General features: G+C 40.9%; 1 pseudogene; it reads left to right on the top strand.

Moving 5' to 3' along the window:
* Window positions 1-21,858, top strand: part of LOC101543253 (alpha-endosulfine-like) — a 33,066-nt pseudogene extending 11,208 nt beyond the window's left edge.
* The last annotated feature ends 700 nt before the right edge of the window (window positions 21,859-22,558 follow it).

The following is a 22,558-nucleotide window of genomic DNA, read 5'->3' as shown; positions in this document are numbered from 1 at the left end:
CACCCTTGAGACAGTTTGGAAGAATAAAATAAAAAGGGAGTTGGGGGGCAAAAGTAAACAACAAAGACAAAAAAAAACAAAAACAAAAAACCATTAGGATTAATTATAGAATGAATTTCTAGCAGTTCACTTTTTTTTCTCTTTCAAATTGGCCTCAGTTATGAGGGAAAGAAAAAAATAATATTAGCACAGTTCTTTGAGAAGGTCATGAAAATTACTTCTCACCAGTCATTAACTAGTTTTAAAAGTAAAAAGTTCTGAGTGGAGCATGTAGCTCAAGTGGTAAAGCACCTGCCACACATGCATGAGGCTCTGAGTTTGGTCCCCAGGGAACATGGTCCCCATATCACCAGGCCTGATCTTCAGGAGAATAAAAAGTAGGTACACTTCAATTTCAGTAATATGGAATTTCAGGCAGTTCAGTTTCTCTGAAACATTCATCTTTGCAAGGTTATCAAAAGCAGAATTTTCATAAGGAGGCAACTGATCTATCCCATTGGTCACATTGTTTTTCTTAAAGAAGTGGAGCTACACAGAATGTCCTGACCCCGTGCCAGGCTGTCCTCACTGGGGCATCTGGAGGAAAGGGGGCTTGGGGGGTTTGAGTTTCCCTCTTCACCCCAAGGAGAACCCTAGCAGCCCAAAACCTCCAGAACCCAACCACAGCCATGCTCAAGGCCACCCTCCACAAGCTCGGACGGGCCTCACCCAAAAGTGAACCAGCAGAAAAACCCAAGTATGTGGAACCTATAACTGAGATCTCCATGACCACTTGGATTGGGACTGGGTTTTCTCCCCCCAGCTCCCCAGTTTTCCAGTAGCCTGGCAGTCACACCTACAAACTGCCCCCCAGACACCATGTAATCTCATCAATTCTAGCCAAAATCCATTGGCCATAAACTAAAGCTCCCAGAAGAGAGCTACGCAGAATTTCCTGGAGTGCACAGCTACAAAGACCTCTTATATTTTACTCTAGGATGTGCAGGGCTGAAAATGTGATAGTGGCAAATAAAGCATAGTCTACCTTCCAGTAAAGATTCCCAGCAATTTTTTTGTCCTCTCCCAAATTCTGACTAGCCCCCAGAGTGCTCTGTTGATGCAGCTACTTATCACAAATTCTCTGAAACTGCCTTAGTCAGGATGCCTCCCTTACAGTCTGCCTCCACTGGCCTTCCAGAGAACACCTTCCCTACCCCTTATTCCCTTGAATGCACAGCCTTAGGGCTTGGGGAAGAACATCTGACTTCGTCCTGGCCATGATGTGCTTTTCGCCGTGCATGCTTCATTGCGTCACTTGATCATGCTCCTGGCCGCTACCACACAGGAGGCATCTCCCGATTCCAATCACGCATGGCAATTTCTTCAATGGCTATGTCACCAGTCTCTCCTTCGGAATTCTGTTTATTTAGTGTCAGAATCCAACCGCCATCAGTGATTTGTATTAACCTCACCGTAGAATGGAAACAAAAAGTACAAGCTTTTTGTTCTGCAGCAAGTTATTCAAACTCTTGCAGATCCCTCACAAATAAAACAGGAATAAAAATAGCTACCTAGTCACAATGGTAGATTATTTTAGTTAATCTGCACAGGATGCCACCCAACAGCGTTTATTAGTATAATGCATTGCCCTCCTAGGAGGAGTTGGATAGAAGGAGAACAAATGAACAGGACTTCCTCTTTGTGAAAAGAGATCTTCCTGAGAGGAGAATGGCCATGCCTCCAGGTGCAGAGTTGCAGAGCACACCAGGAAAGGAAGGACTGCTGCAGGGGAGGGTTGGATAGGGGCAGGGCCAGGATCAAGGCCCTGCGGCAGAGAGCAGGCAGTTGCGGGTTTGCTCCTAGCAGCATCATGAAATAGAAAAGTCTGGCTGGCTCTCCAGCATAAACAGCACTCCTCAATCAAATCAAATAACTTCCTCCCTGGCATCAATCTAGGTCTTTTAGAAAGATGTGCTATCTACAGAATGGAATACTATGCTGCTGTTAGAAAAGATGAAGTCATGAAATTTGCATATAAGTGGATCAACATGGAAAGTACCATGCTAAGAGTGAAATGAGTCAGAAAGAGAGAGACAGACATACAAAGATTGCACTCATCTGTGGAATATAAAATAAATAACAGGATAGGAGACTAACAGCCAAGAATAGTAGATAAGTACCAGGAGGTTGGCTCCAAGGCTTGGAAGCTGGCCCCACATGCTGGAGGAAGGGGCAGCTCGCATAGAGAAGGGAACACCAGGTAAAGTGTGGTTTGAGGACCTGCATGGGATGGGAGATGCACTCTGAAAATAGAATATAGATCAAACACGATGGCCACGTAGTGCCTCTGTTTTAAACCACAACACCCAAAAGGAGAGAGAGAGAACAAAAGGAAATGCCCTGCCACAGAGGTGGGGTGGGGTGGAGGGATGGGGTTGGAGGGTGGGAAGGATACTGGGAACATTGGTGGAGGGTGGGCACTGGTGGAGGGATATAAACAAGATGCAAACATGAAAGTTCATAAGTTTGTAACCGTAACTCATGGTGATTCACTAACAAAAAAAATTTTTTTAAAAAAAGATGCGCCACAATTTTTAAGTTACTTCTGTATTGGCCCAGGAAATCCAACAATCCTCAGATGACAGACTAGAAGGGCAGAAACCAAGGGGTTGGCTTTGTGAGTCAGAGAAGAGAGACTGTAAAGCAGAGCCCAGATGATGCTGAGTTGCTGCTTTGCAATCCCTATCCTCTCCCTAGTGAGCCTCAAGAGCTGAGGGTCCGCTGGGATTTTCCTAGTCATGCTCCCCTAGGGTACCTGGAGCAGCTGCAGAAAATGCAAAAATTTGCTTCCCGCATGATTTACAAACCAAGAGAGCCCAATGACACAAGCTCCCTTCTTCATCACATACTTTTCCTCTTGGCAGCAAAAAAAGTCTGGGTTCAAACTTGCACATTAAAAACAGAGAGCAAGAGTAAGACAGATAATAGAGAGAAGAAATACTCCGAAGGGCTGATCAAGAACAAAACCAAACAAGACATTTAAACAAGGACAGAAACCTCCATTAGCTGCAAAAGTGCTCTAAACCCAAATCGTGGTGACAGGTAGTGACACTTATGCAGAAGAATAGGGGTCAGAAGTACTGACCTGGCATTCTGAGAATTGTGTCATTAAAAAGCTGAGAGAGCAGGAGAGAAGGGGGAGGAGCTGCTTCCACACAAGCCAAGTGAAAATCCCAAACAGCATGAGAAGATGAGTAGGTGAATAAAAACCAGTCACAGTTCCATCAGTGTCCTTCTGTGGGGGTCACCCTCAGAACTCAGGGGTCTACCTCTCAAACACACCTGCTGAAAGAGGAAGACAGAAAACTTCCGAAGAACTGCCTTCCAGTTCTCCCCTTACAGGAAGAACTGAGCTCAGGAAGTCTTTAACACCTTTGGATGTGTCGGCCACACCATCAACTCATCTCTAGCTCTTCTGAGTCTGGGTCATGCAGTTCTTTCTTTCACGCTTTTACTTTTCACATCTGATTCTTTCTTCCAGACCCCAGATCCTCTTTAGATAAGAACTTGGTCTTATTCAGCTTCAATTTCTTTTTATCAGAGCCTTCTCTGTCAGATGAGAAAGAGTGGAAGGAAGGGCAGGGCAAGATGGGGGCAGAGGGAGGATTTGCTGGATGAGTCTTTTGGAATTCTGCAGATTTCACTGATTCTCATCAAGGGCCTCTGGAATCACCCATCAAGGGCGTTAACTCCTGCTCAGACAGACTATTGTGATCTCTTTAAGAAGTTAGTGGATGGAGCTGGAGCAATAGCACAGTGGGTAGGGCGTTTGCCTTGCACGTGGCCGACCTGGGTTCGATTCCCAGCATTCCATATGGTCTCCTGAGTGCCGCCAGGGGTGATTCCTGAGTGCATGAGCCAGGAGTAACCCCTGTGAATTGCCGGGTGTGACCCAAAAAACACACACAAAAAAAGAATTTAGTGGTATGTGTGTGTGTGTGTGTGCCTGTGTGTGTGTGAGGGTGTGCTTGTGTGTGTGTGTATGTGTATTTACCTTCTCTGTACCTCTGTCTTGGACTGGGGGGATAACACAGCAGGTAGGGCGTTTGCCTTGGATGTGGTCAACCCGGGTTCAATTTCTCCATCCTTCTCTGAGAGTCCAGCAAGCTACTGAGAGTATCTGGCGTGCAGGCCAGAGCCTGGCAAGCTACCTATGGCATATTCAATATGCCAAAAACAGTAACAACAAGTCTTACAATTGGAGACGTTACCGGTGCCTGCTTGAGTAAATCAATGAACAACAGGATGACAATGCAGTGCATGATAGTGCAGTACCTCTGTCTTTGGATAAATTTGGGGATGAGAAGGTTGATATCATTCAATCTCTACAGTTGTGAGCATTGAATGATTGAGTGTATATGATTTGCTAAATCCTGGGCTTAACACAAATGCACATTAATTATAAGCAAATATTGGTATGTCAGATGAAGCAATTAAGATGAAACTGGTGTGTGTCATCATGTCAAGCTAAGGGATAAAGAGCCTCAACAATTCCATCTTTCTCCTCTCTCCTTCAGTAATAGAGCCCTGAAGTCTCTGTGTATTAGCTATCTGTAAAAAGCAAAAGAACTCACCATGAAAGGACTCAAGCACAGAAGCCAGACCTGGGTCCTAATCCCAGATTCACACAGGGCAGGGAAACTTTCTTCTCCCAAGGGTCGTCTAATATCTATAACCACATTTATGGGCCATACAATGCAGACAGATGGACTGAGAGCAGCAGACAAGAAGCATATGCGTCTGTCTTGTAGTCCTCAGTCTTGTCTGAGCTTCACTACTCACCTGCAATTTCGGGATGAATGTTTGATGGCTGTGCTCATGACAAAAAGAAATGCATGCACAGTACTTAGAACACGGACACTTGAGTGTTGAAGGAATTTACCTCCATCCTTTCTGAGCTCTCTCCTCTAAATACACAGTGACTCTTGGATTCCTCTCCTCCTTCAGTAGAATTACAAAGACCATCTTCCACAGCTAACAAAGGAATGTGACAATATCTAGTTCAGTGAGTTGGGGCTAGGTATAGTCACAGCATGGGAGTTGGTCCTTTCCTGAGTTTGATGGACAGCAATAAGTACGTGGGGTCTTCCACAGCCAGTCCTGTCAACCTGCTGCCAACACTGGGGACAGGTTGCTATGTGACAGAACTGCCCCTTCTAAAGGCCACATCTTTAGCAGACAGGAAAACATGCAAATTGAGAAGTGTGTTGCTTTTGAAATGACTAACAATTGTCAGACTAGGATGCTCTGAGATGGGTAGGTGACTGAGAAAATGTGATACAAAGGGAAAACACACAGTCCCAGGGAGAATTTCACAAATGACCAAAGTGTGGCAGCTCATTACAAATATGAAAACAACCTGTTGCCTAAAGACAGACTGCAGGGTAAACAGACAGAAAGGGCCACTCCATACACAAGAAAGCAATGATTCCTGACTACTCTAGGTGCACATTTTCCCACAGAATGCAGGTTTTGAAGTAAATGTAAAAATAAAGTACAGAAATAAGATATCCAAGAAATAAAGAATATTCATTTGATTCACTAATTATTTCAACAGATTTTTCTCTTCTTTTTGCTAATTAACTTTGTGTTGTAGAGAAGCTCTGACAAGCATAAATATAGGATGCCTCAATCAATCTCCATTTACTCATCCACCACTTTAAACAAATCCAGGCTTGATCTATTACTTCCTATCTCTATCTCTTTTCATTCCCCTTTTACCTGAACTCTATTTGTTATTGTTATTTAGCCACAATTGATGATGCTCATGGGTTACTCCTGGCTCTGTGCTCAAGAATTGCTCAAAGAGAAACTTGGGGGACCATATGGGATGTGAGGGATTGAATCCAGGTCAGTCCTAAGCTAGACAAGTGTCCTACCTGCTCAACTATCTCCTTGATCCCTTTTCTGAACTTTTTAAAGGAACATTTAAGAAATACAAGTTTCATCCACATTCATCCATCCTTTACTCACCACCTTCTTTGCATGTCGGCCGTGACAGGCAAACTAGATATGGAAGATTCATTGCCTTCACAAAATTCATTTCTCAGTAAATGCATCTTCTGAAACTCATAATGCTGAGATATTTACTTTTATAAAAATACTGCAGAGTGGGAACTGTGCTAAATACAGTACTCAACACTTTATTGTCACTGTCACTGCCCTCCCATTGTTCATCGATTTGCTTGAGCGGGCATCATTGTGAGACTTGTTGTTACGTTTTTGGCATATCAAATATGCCACAGGGAGCTTGCCAGGCTCTGCCGTGCAGGCAGGATAGTCTCGATAGCTTGCGGGCTCTCTGAGAGGGATGGAAGAATGGAACCTGGGTCTGCCGCATGCCAGACAAATGCCCTACCCTCTGTGCTATCGCTCCATTCCTCAACACTTCATTATAACACTTCATTATAGATCATTGGGAGTTAGGAAGACTATATTAAATAAGCTATAAGCAACACTTCATTCTAGCTTATTTAATATAGTCTTCCTAACTCCCAGTGAGGTCAGTGATCTTAACAACTCCATTTTGCATATGAGAAAGTTAAGACAGAGAGTGATTAAGGTCTTCTTCCCAAAGTCACAGAGCCATGAAGTGATGGTTCTGGGGTCTACAAAGTGCTATAAAGGGACTACATAAGTAATGGATATTTTATCTAGGGTCACTGAAGAATGAGTAGAAATTTCCCATATAGACAAGCAGACAGAGTGCCATCTAGAAAGATTCAAGTAACGAAAGAAATCAAAATGCAGAAAGCAAATTTGTGGGTCAACTATGAATGCTAGAAACGGATCCGGAAAGTCAAGAAAGGCCGAGCTAAGGGCCTAGTAAGCATACTAGGAAGGATGCCCTTCCCCCTGGCCTCTGGTTAGCCAACGGAGATGAGCAGGTTTATGACAAGACCAAATCATATTATATAGGTAACTCTGGAGACCATGACAATGCAATATGGGGGAAAATAGAAGGCTACCTATGTCTGGCTAAGCTGGCAATGGAAATTCCTGGACCAGACCAATGGAAATGAGAATGAAGAAAAAGATAGGAATTAGAAAACAGGTGACATACTGCTAATTGAGACTCATTTTTAAATTGCTGGCAGAAGTCCAAATTTCTGAACAATAGTGAATAGGCACTGCATAATCATAACGAGTTGTTGGGCTGATCCAGAAAGCAGTTCTTAAGTTATCCAAACCTGTTTGGAACACAGTAGTCCATCCCCACTTCTAGCTAGTTGTTGGTAGAACAGGAGTTTAGGGATCTATCCAAGACAATGTCTGGGAAACTTCCTTTACAGAATATTGTTGTAGGGTCTAGAGAGATGTCACAGTGGGTAGGGCATTTGCCTTGCACGTGGTTGACCCAGGTTCAATTCCCAGCATTCTATAGTTTCCCCTAGCATCGCCAGGAGTAATTCCTGAGTGCAAAGCCAGAAGTAACCCCTGTGCATCGCCGGGTATTACCCAAAAAGCAAAAAATAAATAAATAAGAATATTGTTGTAAATATTGTTGTGGACGGATGCTCTTCCCTCCCAAATGCTGGTCAACAGGACACCAGGGAATGACAAAGTACTTGGTGGAATAAGGCTCCTGCTTCATTCTGGCAGAGAGCTAACTGGAGGTGTCAACAGACATGCACAGGACCTTTGAAGTTCATGCACAAAGAGAACAAATGTATCCTAGGGTTAAGAAGATACAGCAGTTGCTGTGGGCTAGTGACAGTCTGCCGGGCCATAGACTCCTACCAGGAAAATGCCAGAGTTGTGTAACCGAAAACATAAACTGCATGTCAGAACCCAACTCGACACAGTATTCAGAATGAAGAGCCTAACAGGAGAGGACCTTGAAAGAGATGAGTCAGCACGCAGGAAAGAGTTAACAGCAGGTCTGACTAATCTTCCAAAGAGCTGCCCAGACGGGATTGGCCTTTGCCTGATAACCAGAAACTTGGAGAGATCCCTCCATCCCAGACAACAGTTCTGGCTCCCTCTGCCTAAACTGTTTGTCAAACAATATGACTAACACTGAACTCCTGTGTTTCCTCTGTGAGTCTTCAATTGTGGTACATGCCAAGCAGAGATCACATGCACACCGGCTGCCAGTAAAAACTCTAGTCCCCACTGAGTTTCCCTAGCTGGCAACATTTCAAACATGTCACAACTGGTTGCTGGAGGATTTAGTTTCCCTGGTTCAACTCCACTGGGAAGGATCTTTGGAGATGTGTGCCTGGTTCTCCAAACTTGGCCTTGTATGTCATTTTCCCCTACTGATCTTGCTCTACATCCTTTTGCTATAATAAATTACAATTGTAAATGCTAGTATTTTCTGAGTCTTATGACTTTTCCTAGTGATTCATCAAAACTAGGCGTGCTTCTGAAGAGTCAACCATTGACCCTAAAGAGAAACAACACCAGCATTTGGGCACCTGCCTGACAGAGTAGGCAGAGGTCTGGTATGGTAGCATCAGTCATATGAGACCGTTTTTAGATTGTAGTGTCTCAGTGTTCTCCTTGAGCTGATCTTGGAGAAAGCAGAAACAGCCTGGATAATGGAGGAGGAAGGGAAGAATGACAAACGCAAAAGGAGAAACAAATGAGTAAGCAGGAGGAAATTGCCTACCCCTGCCACTCATAACATGCCTGACCTGAGCCGGAGTGGGTGGGAGGACGAAGGGAGGGGCTGCAAAAGATGAAGAGGGTACTGAACTGATTCAGAGGTTAAACTGTGAAAATTCTAATATCTGAAGGTGAGATTGTTATTATAATTTAAAGTAACTAGAAAGAGGATACAAAAGGCAAATGTTTTGCCTACAAAGTTGTTAACACTGGAATGGAAGATCCAGCAAGTATGTTGAGGGCAAATTGTAGCACTGTCTGTAGCACTATCTTCCCCTTGTTCATCGATTTGCACGGGCACCAGTAATGTCTCCATTGTGAGACTTGTTGTTACTGTTTTTGGCATATTGAGTACACCATGGATAGCTTGCCAAGCTCTGTTGTGCAAGATCTCCGAGAGGAATCAAACCAGGTCGGCTGCGTAAGGCAAACACCCTACCAGCTGTGCTATTACTCCAACAAGTATGTTGAGGGCAAATTGTAAACAGAACAAATCTAGATCCTGATTGACTCTTACCAATTTTAGATCCTCCAATAGTATCAAAACCGACTTTCTGAATACATAAGTTTTCAGTAAAACTGCATGAAGTAGATAGGTAAATATGTTCATCTATCTATAGCTAAAAGAACACTGACTTTGAATCATAGCTGTTTCCTTATGTGATTTTTGGAGATGGTTCTTACTTTCTCATATTCTCAGTTTATGCTTCCATTGAATGGGATCTTGAGTTTCAAACTCTGCTCATGGGTCATTAGGAGAATCAAGGACTTTCTAACACCTTTGCAGTATTTATTTGTTTTATCTACATAGGCTACATACTTTATCTCATGCCCCACTGGATCTTTTTTTGAAGACATAATTTTTGTGAATGTCTACTATCTTAATTTTATTTGTAATTTTGAGTTCATGCCCAAAGCTGGGGTTTGGAACTAGAAAGACTTAATCTTCTGCTGTCTTTGTCACTGAACAACTGAGTCAAGTAATCACAAATATAGCTCTTTAGCCACTGCCCCCATCTTTTAGACAGTTAATCACCACATCTACTATTATAAACCACCGAGCTATTATTTTGCTTAGTGGAAATAAGGCCTGTTTCCTTTCCCATTAATATTAACATAATGATGAATCCAATTTTACTTTTTATAATAAAACAGACATTTCAAAATCTTTTTAAGTTATACACTATGCCTTGAATAATGTCAATATGATGTAATTCAAAGCAGGAAAAGTAGTAAATTCCAAGTTAGTTTTAAATGGTGTCTCAAGTTACATAGGCATTGTAAGCCACCACCAGGGCTGGCAGATAATTTTGGAAGATCCACAATTCATGAACTGAACTGTGAAGTCCAAGAATGTCTGGCTCACTCAGAAATTGAACTGGTCTTCCTGCAACATGATTTGGAAACACATTTTCATAGTTCTTGAGTTTCCCAGTTTTTTCTCTTATTTAATCCGGATTATAGATTAAAGATTAATCCTGAATGGAAAATAACAACAAGACAACAACATATACTTTGAACAAAGATTTTGAGTGAAGCTTGAGCCTCTCTTACTTTCATTTTTATTTATTTTTTTGTTTGTTTTGGGATCACTTCCATTGATGCTCAGGAGTAACTCCTCATTCTAGATTCAAGAATTACTCCTGGAGATGCTCAGGGGACCATATGGGATACCAGGGATTAAACCCGGGTCAGATGCATTTAAGGCAAACACTTTACTTAATGTATTATTGCTTCAGCCCTCATTTTCATCTTTTGAGGATGAGAAAGAGAGACTAAATCAGAACTCTAAACCTTGCTCTATCTAAGTTCATATATGAGACATCAGAGATATAAATGCTCATGCTTTCTTCTCACCTATTATATAATAATAAAAACCTGAAGCAGGAGAAGCTAAATTACAGGTGCTTTTCAAAAGATCTCTGGATGATTCTAATAGGAAATCATCACTGGTTCATGTGGTGTTTGTGGTGATTTCAACCCTTAAGATTCAACGTATAATCTTTCATCTGAAATGTGTCTATAAGACCAAGAAATGACATCTGCATTCCTCTTAAAAAGCCATCCACATGCTAAGGTTTCTCTTTGCATAGTGAAGGAAGTTTAAGTCTGTCCTGTGGACAGACAAACTCAAAGTATGGTTTTAAGAACTAGCTAATGCTATACATCTGGGAGATAGTGGTGAAATCTAAGACCAAGGGAGTTAGAACCTCAACTATGTTGCAGGGTCAGGAAATAATAAAAATTACTGAGGTCACAGATGGCAATAAGGAGGGGAGGGGTGTGTGAAACAAAACACGTACGCCTTGCCCATATGCATTGAAACCACGTCTCTTTATAGTCTCTTTATATTGTATAAATATTATGTGCACAAAAATGAAAGATCAATCTATGTGCTAATTCGCTTGTGTCTCGGCTGTTTGAGATCACCATTTATGATGCTATAATGTATTAGATAAAATAAAATCTATAGCAAGAGAGTTTGCCTCTTCACTAGAGCCCCCGAAGACATCATCCTCCATGTTCCATACTGCAAGGGCTGATAAAATCAAGGACTACCTCCCACTCCTCCAAACCAACCCCGGCTCTGATTCTTTAAACAGCCCCATGGTGCTACAAATTTGATTCCAAAATATTTCAAGTACCTGCTTACATTCCTTTGATTTGTCTGTGTCTTTCTGGTTCTCCATTTGGACTGTATGTACCTCCCTTGTACAAATGTCTTAGAACTTCCGAGTAAAGCATTTCTCTAATCTCTTCAATCCACACACAACCAGCTGTCATCCAACCCAAGCTTCTTGGTCTTTATTGACATTTGAGTTCAAATCATTCTTTGGTGCAGGAGGGACAAATCTATGCCATGTAGGATGTTTGGGAGCTTCACTGACCCATACTCGTTGGATGTCAGTAGCAATTCCTCCCCTATATGGAGACAATGACAAATGTCTTCAAACACTGATAAGTGTCCCTAGTGGAACAAAAATATCTCCAATTGGAGATTTTAGAACATTTGTACAGTGCTGTAACTGTACAGAGTGTCCCAGTACCTGTGAGGGAAATGGTACTATAAGCTCCAACAGACTGGGACTGAGCCCACATACTATGCAAGCTTTCAAAAGAAAGGCCCCAGCTGAAGAGGAAACAAGCTTCAATGTGATCAGCTGTGTCAGTTCCATTTAATTGTAAATTTGGACAGGCCCGCTGAGTGAAGTACAGCATGTTTCTCGCCTTGGGCACTAATATTATGCCAGAATAAAAGCAACCTGAGAGGCATTTATTTTTGTGGAAAGTGCATGCATGGGCAAATCTCCGCTCATCAGCTTGTTTTGAATTAATGTGAAAGCTATAAATAAATTGTTCTGTTTTGGACTGGCTTTGATCTATTGTTATTCCTCCCTTTTTAGAATCCTTTAAAGGCAATTTTCATTCAGATCCTTCCTCAGTGAAGCGAGTGGACTTCAATAATTTCACTCAAAAGCCTCAGTCACTTTCTGCACATGATTCCAACATCAATCAGCTTCTCCTGGGATGGTTATCCCTTAGCGGCCCTGGAGAATCGAAGATGGATGGACTAGGTTGAAGCTAGTAGGACAGGCAAGTAATGTGAAGATAGCAATTGTGACTAACATTTTCCTCTTATGTTAAGGTGACTGTATCATTGTGAACAAATCACTGCTGCCACAATTTTCAAGTGTCCTGGAGGAAGAGGCACAAAAGAGATGTATTGCCTTCTAGAATAAGAGGCATGACCCAGAAACCTTGCCTCCAATTGGGTAATCAATAATTGAGCCTCCTATTAGAAGCCTGCATGTATGTCTGAAGTTGCTGGAATCTGAATGTGAAGGACCAGTTTTCATTATCACAGGATAGTCATGAGTTCAAAGTAATTGAGCATCTGTATGCCTGTCTAATGGATACTTGGGAGGTGTAGAAAATTAAATGATCTTTACGCTAAAATCATCCCAGTCCTATTATATAGTAATGTGAAACTAATCTGAGATTTGACTTTTGTTTTGTTTTTGAAAAGAACCCTCAGAATATCTTCAAACAGCCTTGTAAGTTTTAGAGTTTTCTGATAAATATGTGGCATAATACCGAGTCCATAGAGGTGCTTCTCATCATCACTTTTATCATCATTCTCTTCCTTCTTGTCTCCATCATCACTGTCCTCATCATCATTATCATGATTATCATTATCTCTTATTAAAGAGATGAATTGCTTGGTTGATGTGTGCTGTATGTATATTCTCTCCATTTGTGTCAAAGAAGACTCTAATTATTCTTTCCATGGGATGTGGGGAGAAAGAGTTTATTTGTTCAGCTTTCCCGTTTCATAAAAAGATTCCCAGGAGGTTCAAGCACTTGCAAACTTTCACGACTGAGTGAACAATAAATAGAACATTGCACTGATGCAGCTGGAAGGTCCAGAAGATTGAGGTGTGGATTATACAAATTGAGTGTAGAATAATTAGAGTGTTCCTCTGACTTGCCTTTCCTTGAAGTGCGTGAACTGTGATTTCATGCAATTTTTTTCAAGTCAAACAATGCTCTCTCTGCTCCAACTTAATTTTTTTGTTGTGTATTTTTGGGGTCACACCCATCTGTGCTGATGGCTTCCACCTGGGTCCACACTCAGGGATCACTCCTGTAGGGTTTGGGGGAGCACATGGGATCCTGAGAATGGATACCAGGTCAACTCTCTGCAAGCATCTTACCCACTGTACTATCACTCCAGAACCCTCTACTCCAACTTGAACCACAAAGTAAGTTAGGGAAGCACTGTAAGTAAGCTATGGATAATGAAGATAAATGCACATATAATTCAGTTGATTCATTAATTAAATAGTTGTGTGACTTGTACCATTTATAAGCTTCAGCATAGCTTTTTTTTTCTGTTACCTCTGACATAATCTTCTAGCTCAGTTCCTGCAAGGATTTGTGACAAATATTTAGAGAGGAGGACTTTATTCAATAAAATGAACCTGAACTAGGAGGTTCTTAAAACTAGAAACCAAGGGGCCAGAGCAATACTGCAGTAGGTAGGGAATTTTCTTTGCATATGACCGACCTGGGTTTAAACAACCCCCCCATCCCATATGGGGGGAATTAAACCAAGCACTCCCCAGCACTGCTAAGAGTAATTCCTGAATTAAGAGCCAGGAGTAACCCCTGAGCATCACTGGTGTGACCCAAAAAGTCAAACAAACATACAAAAACAACCCTAGGAACCAGGTCATTGTTGAATAACAGTGAGATAATAAGCTTTCCCCACTCAAGGAAGTGGCCATATTTGTGTAAAGACAGAGTCAGGACCATGGGGTAGATAAACTAAGAATATCATCTTATATGCCACTGTTTTATAGCACAGTGAATGAATCTGAGAGATATGAGGCAAAATGACAGATGCATTAGAAATAGACATTCAGGAGTGGAGTAAAGCCCCTATGAGTGTTTATTTAAAAAAAAAAATCAAAGGCTCCAGGATCAGAAAATGAAGATAGGAAGTGATGAGATCCTATGTATACTGCATTTGGGCATTGAGTCAGATACTCTTGCTTGCTTGTCTGTTGTAACCCTTTCATATTTTTCACTGGTGTGCCTTAGGAAATTGCAGTTTCACATGATTTACAAGCTGTTCAACCTCACTGAAAATAAAGAAATATACAATATTTGGTTTCAAAGGTAGAATTTCATCAAAGAACATTTATGGAGAAATCGAATTGTAGTTCCCACACCTAGCTCTATGTGATGCTGTAGATTACAAATGAGCTTTCACCAAATTGATTCTCATTCATAAAACCACCTACTGGATTTGTTTTAAATGTTCATCCATAAAAGAAAATAGTTGAATTTAGTGTAAGAACATGCTTCTTTTATCTGAGAACTGAAGAGCCAGGATCTGAGATTCTCAGAATATATGTAAGTCAATGGGCCACCATCATACATCTAGACTGGAGAATCTACCTGCACAAAAGCCAACAGTTAACTCCAAGGACTCAAGGAGTCCAATTCATTTTATCATCTGATTTTCCATTCTCTATCTTCTCGGTAGAAGAGGCTTACTCATTAATCTTCCCTAAAATAAACAAAATATCCTGGGGAGAAACCCAGTTTAACCAAAAGATAACATATGCCTTTTAGAACATTCTCTCCCTTTAACAAGGAGGCTCACCTGCTGTATTAGACTGACTTGAATTGCTCCCAGCAGCCCATGGGGAAATAAAAGTAGAAACAACTTCACTTTTCAGAGACTTTTCCTCATTCGGAGTGTGTGTGGAAATGAATTTAAAGCACAAATCTGTACTTACTGAGTTTGAAGCAAATTGGGAACTTGGTCACAAGAAATAAAGGTGGTTAATCTAATTTGAAGACTGCATGCAGGCAAAAGAGTATCTGTGAGCTGCTGGGACCTGTTCTCTTCTCTTGAAGAAAACCTAAGAGAGAAGAATGATGCACTTATCTTGAGGGCAGGATAGGTGCTCAAGAGATTTTGAGGGGCTGGAGTGATAGCACAGCAGGTAGGGCATTTGCCTTGCACACAGCTGACCCGGGTTCAATTCCCAGCATCCCATATGGTCCCCTGAGCACCGCCAGGAGTGATTCCTGAGTGCAGAGCCAAGAGTAACCCCTGTGCATCACCAGGTGTGACCCAAAAAGCAAAAAAAAAAAAAAACAAAAACAAAAAACAATTTTAAAGCTTGCTTTCAAATTCTTCACATCTCGAAGGAATGTGGAAACCATTTATTGAACATGTGTGGTATAATAGGAAGTTGCACCTCTAGATGCTGTGAAAGCCACCTGTGCACTAAACACTTTTCCTTGCCTATTAATAAAACTCTACCACCCTCCCAATACACACACAAACCACCTTTTTGTTGACCATACAAAATTAAACTTTTACTCATTAGATAGTTTCTGGGTTTCTTTTGAGCCAGAAAGACTCCTAGGATTTTGGACATTCAGTTATAGGACCTGGGATGCTATTATTTATAATGATGTCAAAGACTTTTCCCTTTAAAATGAACACAGTTTATATTATTATGACAACATTTACTAAATAGTAACTCCATCTCAGACACTATACTCAGAATTTAAACTTTCTTAACTGATCTAACTCATAAAACCACTGTAGAAGGTGGCCAATCACTCTATCCTTACTTTAGAGAGCAAATTGAAGTTTATAGGGATCAGCAAAACTGTTATGTAACTAAACTGTTAGAAAGGGGTCTTTCTGTGATTTGAAACCAGGTAGCCTGCTAGTTGGGCGTCTCTTTGAGTTGGTTAGTATACGATGAGCTTCTACAACCCAAGCAAGAAGATTTCCAGAAGAGTTCATGAAGCACTGTGGTTCATAAAAGCTAGATGAAATCAAAGTTTTCACCAACAATATCATTATGTAAAAGTACAATTTCTCATCAGTTCTAGGTCTCCAGAAGGCAATTTATTACTGTCACTGTCATCCCATTGCTCATTGATTTGTTCGAGTGGGCACCAGTAACATCTCTCGTTGTGAGACATTGTTACTGTGTTTGGCATACTTATTACTCATTTAAAATAAAATTAAGTAAGTTTGTAAACCAATTAAGTACAGTGATTAAATATTACTACTACTAATAGGACAGATGGACATAATTTGCTTCCTATTATGATATACTGGCACCAATATAACCACCTATGCAAAAAAAATATTGTCAAGGTACAAAAGAAATCCTATCTCCCTCTGAGTTATTTAGAAATTATCCTGTACCCCTCCAGGTTATTTGAAACCTGGCCAAAGATCAATATAACTGAAGGATAAATGTCCTTGCCTCAAAGTATAGAGGAAGATCAGTTTATCCTGTTTCCTTTCCCCCACAAGTCTCTTACTTTGTTCAGAGCCTCTGGAACTAGGCCATGAGAGGATTTGATTGTTCTTTCTATCACTTGCTGCTCTGTAGACAACATTATCCTCCCTGTTTTTCTCCTATTAAAAGCCCTTCTCGTGGTTGTTTACAAAAGAATGTTACTTTAGGAACAGGAGTCTTCCAACTTGCCAAGTTATTGCCAGTAAAGCTCTTTCTCAGCCCATCACATTATCTCTTGTTCATTATCCGTCAAGTGGCAATGAAACTGAATATTTCATTATTACAGCTGGACAATTTATAAAACAAGTTTCAGATAGATTAATAAGAGGAGGAGAAAAATGTATTAATAAAATATATGATCTCCTGTACACACACAAAAAAAAAACTAGCAAAACTGAATGACTCACCCTTTCAAAGGGACTTAGTTCAAGTAGCACAACACAGGTCTAGCATAAAGTCTTGAGTTTGATCCACAACAATGCACTGCCCCCTGTGGCCTGGGTGATCCCTAAGCATCACTGAGTCTGAGAACTGAATTGAACCCGTGGATGCAGTGCATGAATGAAACCATAGAGGCCAAATAGATGCTCCATAAATTTTAAAAGATTAAATTGTTAAAACAAAAACCCTTAGCTAGGATTAAAATGGGGAGGGGGAGGTCACTTATGGAGGTTATTAAAGAAAATGAAGATAAGAAGATTTGCCACCTGCTCTGGTGAAAACAGGCAAGGAATGGCCCTTTCATAGGCAGTCTCTTCTTTTGTGAAAGCAAATGTATTTTTCTTATTCTATTCAAATTTTACCCAAAAGAATATGCTATCATTTTAAAGAAATGCTTTTATTTGGGGCACTGTCACTTACAATACTGTTAGTGACAGAGTTTCATGAATACAATATTCCAATACTACACCTTCCACCAGTGTCAATTTCCTCAACCAATTCCACCCCTGATAGAAGTAAATGTCTTGTTCAAAGGCAACTCCACCCAGACTTCAGAAGTCCTCCCAGGAAATCATCCACTGCCAAAGATAGACTTTTATTTCCTTATACTATTCAACAGATCAAATCAGAAAACTGACAAACCCAAATTGAGCATTCTACAGACAATTTTCTTGCAGTTTTTAATAATACCAGATTTTTATAAGGAAGTATAATAAGGCAGAGAAACAGTAGTGATTTTTTAAAAAGAAGAAGAAAAACCACTAACTATATCTATCCAGAATAGAATGAATAGTGGAGATACCATTAAAGGTAGTTATTTGGGGACTGGACGAACAGTATAGGGATTAAGGCACTTGTCTTGAATGCAGAAGACACTGGATCAATACCCAGTATCACCAGGAGTGATTCTTCAGTTTGTAGAGCCAGGAATTAGCTCTTAGAACCACGGGTTGAAACCCAACACTGACCCCACAGTACTCTCCACCAAAAAAACGTGATTAAAGTGACAACTGGAATATCTTAATATAGGATTTTTACATATCAAATGATACAAATGCATTAGTATTTTGAGTGTGACCACTGTATCATAGTTTTATATTTTTCTTATTCTTGGGACATGTGAGCTGAAAGGTTGAAGATTGAAGAGTCCTTTCTGTGTGCACTTTTTCCCTAATTAGTTTAGGAAAGAGAAGAGAGTCATATGTAGCCAAATGTTAATTGTGTGTCTAGATAAGTAAGAGTGCTCATGCTACTATATCTTTTACCTTTATATATATCAACAACTTCAAAACTAATAATTGAAAAATAATTTAAAACAAATTCAATGTTTTTCCAATAAAATAATGCACTGCAGGTAAAATGTGGAGGAGGAGAGGATATAAGGATACTTAAAGATAAGGAACAAGGGTAAAGATTTGCTTGGAAGAATAAGGATCACCATAAATAAGATGTAGTTAGGTGTAATGCTTGCAATTGTCACCTGAATACATATGAACAGAAGTGAAAATAATATGTCAATGTACAGAGGAAGCATTTGATGTGTTTTTTTAGCCTTGATTTTGCTCTCACAAGTTAGAATCTATATCAAAGTCCAAGGACTTTTCCTGGTACCATTATTTTTAATTAACCGCTTCCATGATCCTTTTATGTTGATCTAAAAATATTTTGGGGGAGTTTCTAATGCTCCCAACCCACTTTCTTTGTTGAAGGATTGGTTATAGACAATCACATTTGTCACACCTGACCCTTACCCCTTGCTACAGGTAATTTGACTAAGATTAGGCATTGGAACAATGCTGGACCCATCAAATTTCTCTCCCAGAGATCTCAACTTCAAAACATGAGATCAGTCTGAAGAATTTGAACTGAAAAACTAGGCAGTATCAGAATAAACAATATACAAAACAGTTGAAGTTATGAAGAAAAATAATCATAAAGGTGCAAGAATTAAATAGAGTATGTGCATGGATCAATACAAGAGAAAGACCTGAAAACTCTCGGGGAACAGAAACATGAAGAAACCTGATCTGAAGGACCCCCATTGTCCACTTCTATCTCCTAAAAAGACTATTTCCTCCACACCCCATCCACAAAAGAGTTCTCCTTTCTCCTTTCCTTGTACTAATTAGACACATTTCAATTTTTCAGTTGTGCACGTTTTTGCTGCTGGACATGAATTACACTCTCGTCTGTGTCTGGGACCCTATCATCAGAACATTTTTTTTTTCCTAAAAGCAGAAAATCCTGCTTTTAGGACACTTCAATTCCTGAAATACTCATCCCAGTCTCCTCTCCTTTCCTTCTATTTCTGGGCCAGCACAGACCTGGGCTCACTTGAATGGTGACATGATTTATTTTACTGCTTCTTTTGTTAATGTATAGATTGGTGGGATATTCTATTTCTAGTACACTGATTGCCTTAGGGAGCATTGAGGGCCAGGGACAGAAGTCATCCAGCTTTAGCTTTTATTATAAAAGTAATACATGTTACTAATAGAATTCTTGAGGAGAAACAGAAAAGAAAAATAATAATTTATAATCTTATCATCCAGAGATAAATCCTATTAATATCTAGGCTCATTTCCTTTCAGATTTGACTTAATGCAATTCAGATTTTGCACATACAATATGGAAACTCTATTTTCAATACGTGGACAGCATTTACCTTTTTTTCTAGGAATTTTAACCCATTTATGTCTGATTTCTAATCCATGCCCTTAGCTAGTTACCTAGATTTATCTTTCAAGGAACATAAATGGCTGCACATAATATCCTTTTCCCAATCTCCAGCTAAAGGATGACACTTGATTTCCACTCCATGTAGCAGGACTTGCCTATAATTTTTAATGCTCTAAAATATTTTAAAATATGAATGGTACTCTATTTGATGTAAAAATGTTAAAATACACAAATAGATAAAGCCTAATTATACACAATCCATTGTTAAACATGTTGTTTTTTTCTCACTGTTTGCTAATATAAATAACCCTGGAATATACAATTGTATGTTTTGGAGTCTTGATGAAAACTGACAATCTGGTTTCACAAATGGTTTCACAATTTTCCTTTCTTCCACTGGTACAAAATTTCTCTTGCAGAGATTCTCATCTTTGCTGTCACTTGTCATTTCACTACTTACAAATTTAATCATAAAAAAATACTGGTTCATATTTGCTGGAGTCTTTTCATTTATAATTCAACTTGATAGATAAAAAAGAAGATTTTTTTCCCACTGGGTGGTCCTGTGTATAATTTATTCCTAATGTGGTGTCTTCTGCTTGATAACCTTGAAGTTACAAAATACACAAAACTTGCCATGTGAATAAGTCAATGATCCACGCTTTGCAGATAGCATTAGTATCAGTATTAGTATCTCCCCAAACTGAGAATCAAACTTGAGTAGATCTATTTCTGAATGGCAGAAAACTTTAAATTTTACACAACTGAATATTATAGCACTGTAGCACTATAGCACTGTCATCCTGTTGTTCATTGATTTGCTCGAGCAGGCACCAGTAACGTCTCAATTATGAGACTTGTTGTTACTGTTTTTGGCATATCGAATACACCATGGGCAGCTTGCTATACTCTGCCATGCAGGCAGGATACTCTCAGGAGCTTGCCAGCCTCTCCGAGAGGGACGGAGGAATCGAACCTGGGTCAGCTGTGTGCAAGGCAAACACCCTACCCACTGTGCTATTGCTCCAGTCCACTGAATATTATAACTATAGAAAAATTGCAATACCTTTTGTAACTAGTTATTGTTGGTATCTGATTTCAATTCAATGATTGTGTTAAAATTGATACTTTGATTAAAAATTGCAGATAATTCCTTATTGAGCTTACCCTAAACTCATTTTATAAGGAAAGAAATAACTGAAAATGTAAATTTAGTATTATTCTTTGGTTCCTAATCTTCAGTCTTGCCACAGGACATTTGTATTTTATTTTGCAATTGTAATAAGAGAAGTCATTTTTACATGTCTATGATTTTGACTCCCAAGAAAGCTTGATGTTGCTTGTACCAGCTCAAAAGAGGCATTGAGAGGCATTGTTAAAAGTTCAGGAATTTTTTGAGGGGCCAAAACAATAACACAGGGTTTAAAGTGCTCAGGGCCAGAGAGATAGCACAGTGGTTGAGGCACATGCCTTGCATGCAGCTGACCTGAGTTTGATCCTGTCATCGCATATGGTCCACTGAGCCTGCCAGAAGTGATTTCTGAGTTTAGAGCCAAGAGTAACTTCTGTGTTGCATTTTGGGTATGACCCCAAAACAAAAACAACACACCCAAAAAAGTGTTGGGCTGGCATGCTGCCAACCCTAGTTCAATTCCTGACCCTGCATATGGCCCCCCAAACACTGACAGGAGTTATCCGTGAGCACAGAGCTGGCCCTAGACAGAGCCAAGTGTGGCCTCAAGCCTCTGCTTCTGCAGTCCCGCCCAAAAAAAGAATTTTGTGGAGCAACCCTAGAGACAGGAGCTGAGCACAGGTTGTCCCTGTCTCCCCTCCCCCTTCCCTTCTCCAGTTGATTTCCTGGCTCCCCTACTGTCCAAAGTCCCGGCCCCACCACGTCCCAGAAACAGGAAGAGGAGAACCCTGGGAGGAGACCAGAGAGGAAAAGCAGGACACACAGGAGAAAGAAGGGATTCTCCCCGAGAGAGACGAGAAGGCAAAGCTGAAGGTCAAATATCCCAGGCTAGGTCAAAAGCCTGGAGGCTGTGACGTCCTCAGGAAGAGACTCCAGAAAGGGCAAATGTACTTTGACTCAGGAGACTACAGCATGGCCAAAGTCAAGATGCAGAATAAGCAGCTGCCCAGTGCAGGAGCTGACAAGAACATGGTGACTGGTGACCACATCCCCACCCCACAGAACCTACCCCAGAGAGAGTCCTCGCTTGTCACCAGCAAGCTTGCAGGGTGACTGGGCCCCTTCTCCCCTGCCTCACCCACTGGACCTCTATGTATCATCAGCAGGGCTGGGGCGGGCATCTCAGCAGATCTCAGCTCACTCGCCAGCCGTAACTGATTCCGCTGGGGGCTGTGGAGAAGGCCAGATGGTTGAGAAGCGCCCTGAGTTCATTTCTCTGGTAATTTGGAGATCTCTACACCTTCCCTGTAACCCAGGTAGGAACCCAGAAACAGGAGACTAAGATGGGACAATGCTACCCCTTCTTTTTTCCCTTTTGTGTAAGAAACTGAGGCGTGCATTGTGCATCTGGAAGAGAGGCCCAGGAATTGCTTAGACTGAGCCTAGGGGAATCTGTGACGAGCCCCATGCCTGCAGGCTGGCCATACTGGCAACAGGAGCATGGACGAGCTCTGTTTTCTGTGCTCCTCAGTGTTCCTTCCCTCTAGGCTGCTGTTGTTCCATGTCTCCATTCTGATAGGTGTGGAGGAGCCTCAGAAAGAAAAAGCAGCTTGTTCGCCTCAAGAGACAGTGCCCACTTCCCTCCTGCCGCCATTGTCTCTTAGTCGGCCCTGGCTCTCTACTCACGATGTTCCCCGGAGAGGCTCACTCTCTCCCTCACCAGCCTGGGGAGGCTCATGGGGGCTGGACAGAGCACTGACATAGAGTTAGGAGTCTGGGTTCCGATTTGGCCTACGCTCTCACAGAAGCCACC

The sequence above is a fragment of the Sorex araneus genome, chromosome 2 (genome assembly GCF_027595985.1).
Source record: "Sorex araneus isolate mSorAra2 chromosome 2, mSorAra2.pri, whole genome shotgun sequence".
Lineage (NCBI taxonomy): Eukaryota > Metazoa > Chordata > Mammalia > Eulipotyphla > Soricidae > Sorex > Sorex araneus.
This window is presented reverse-complemented; position numbering and strand designations above follow the sequence as displayed.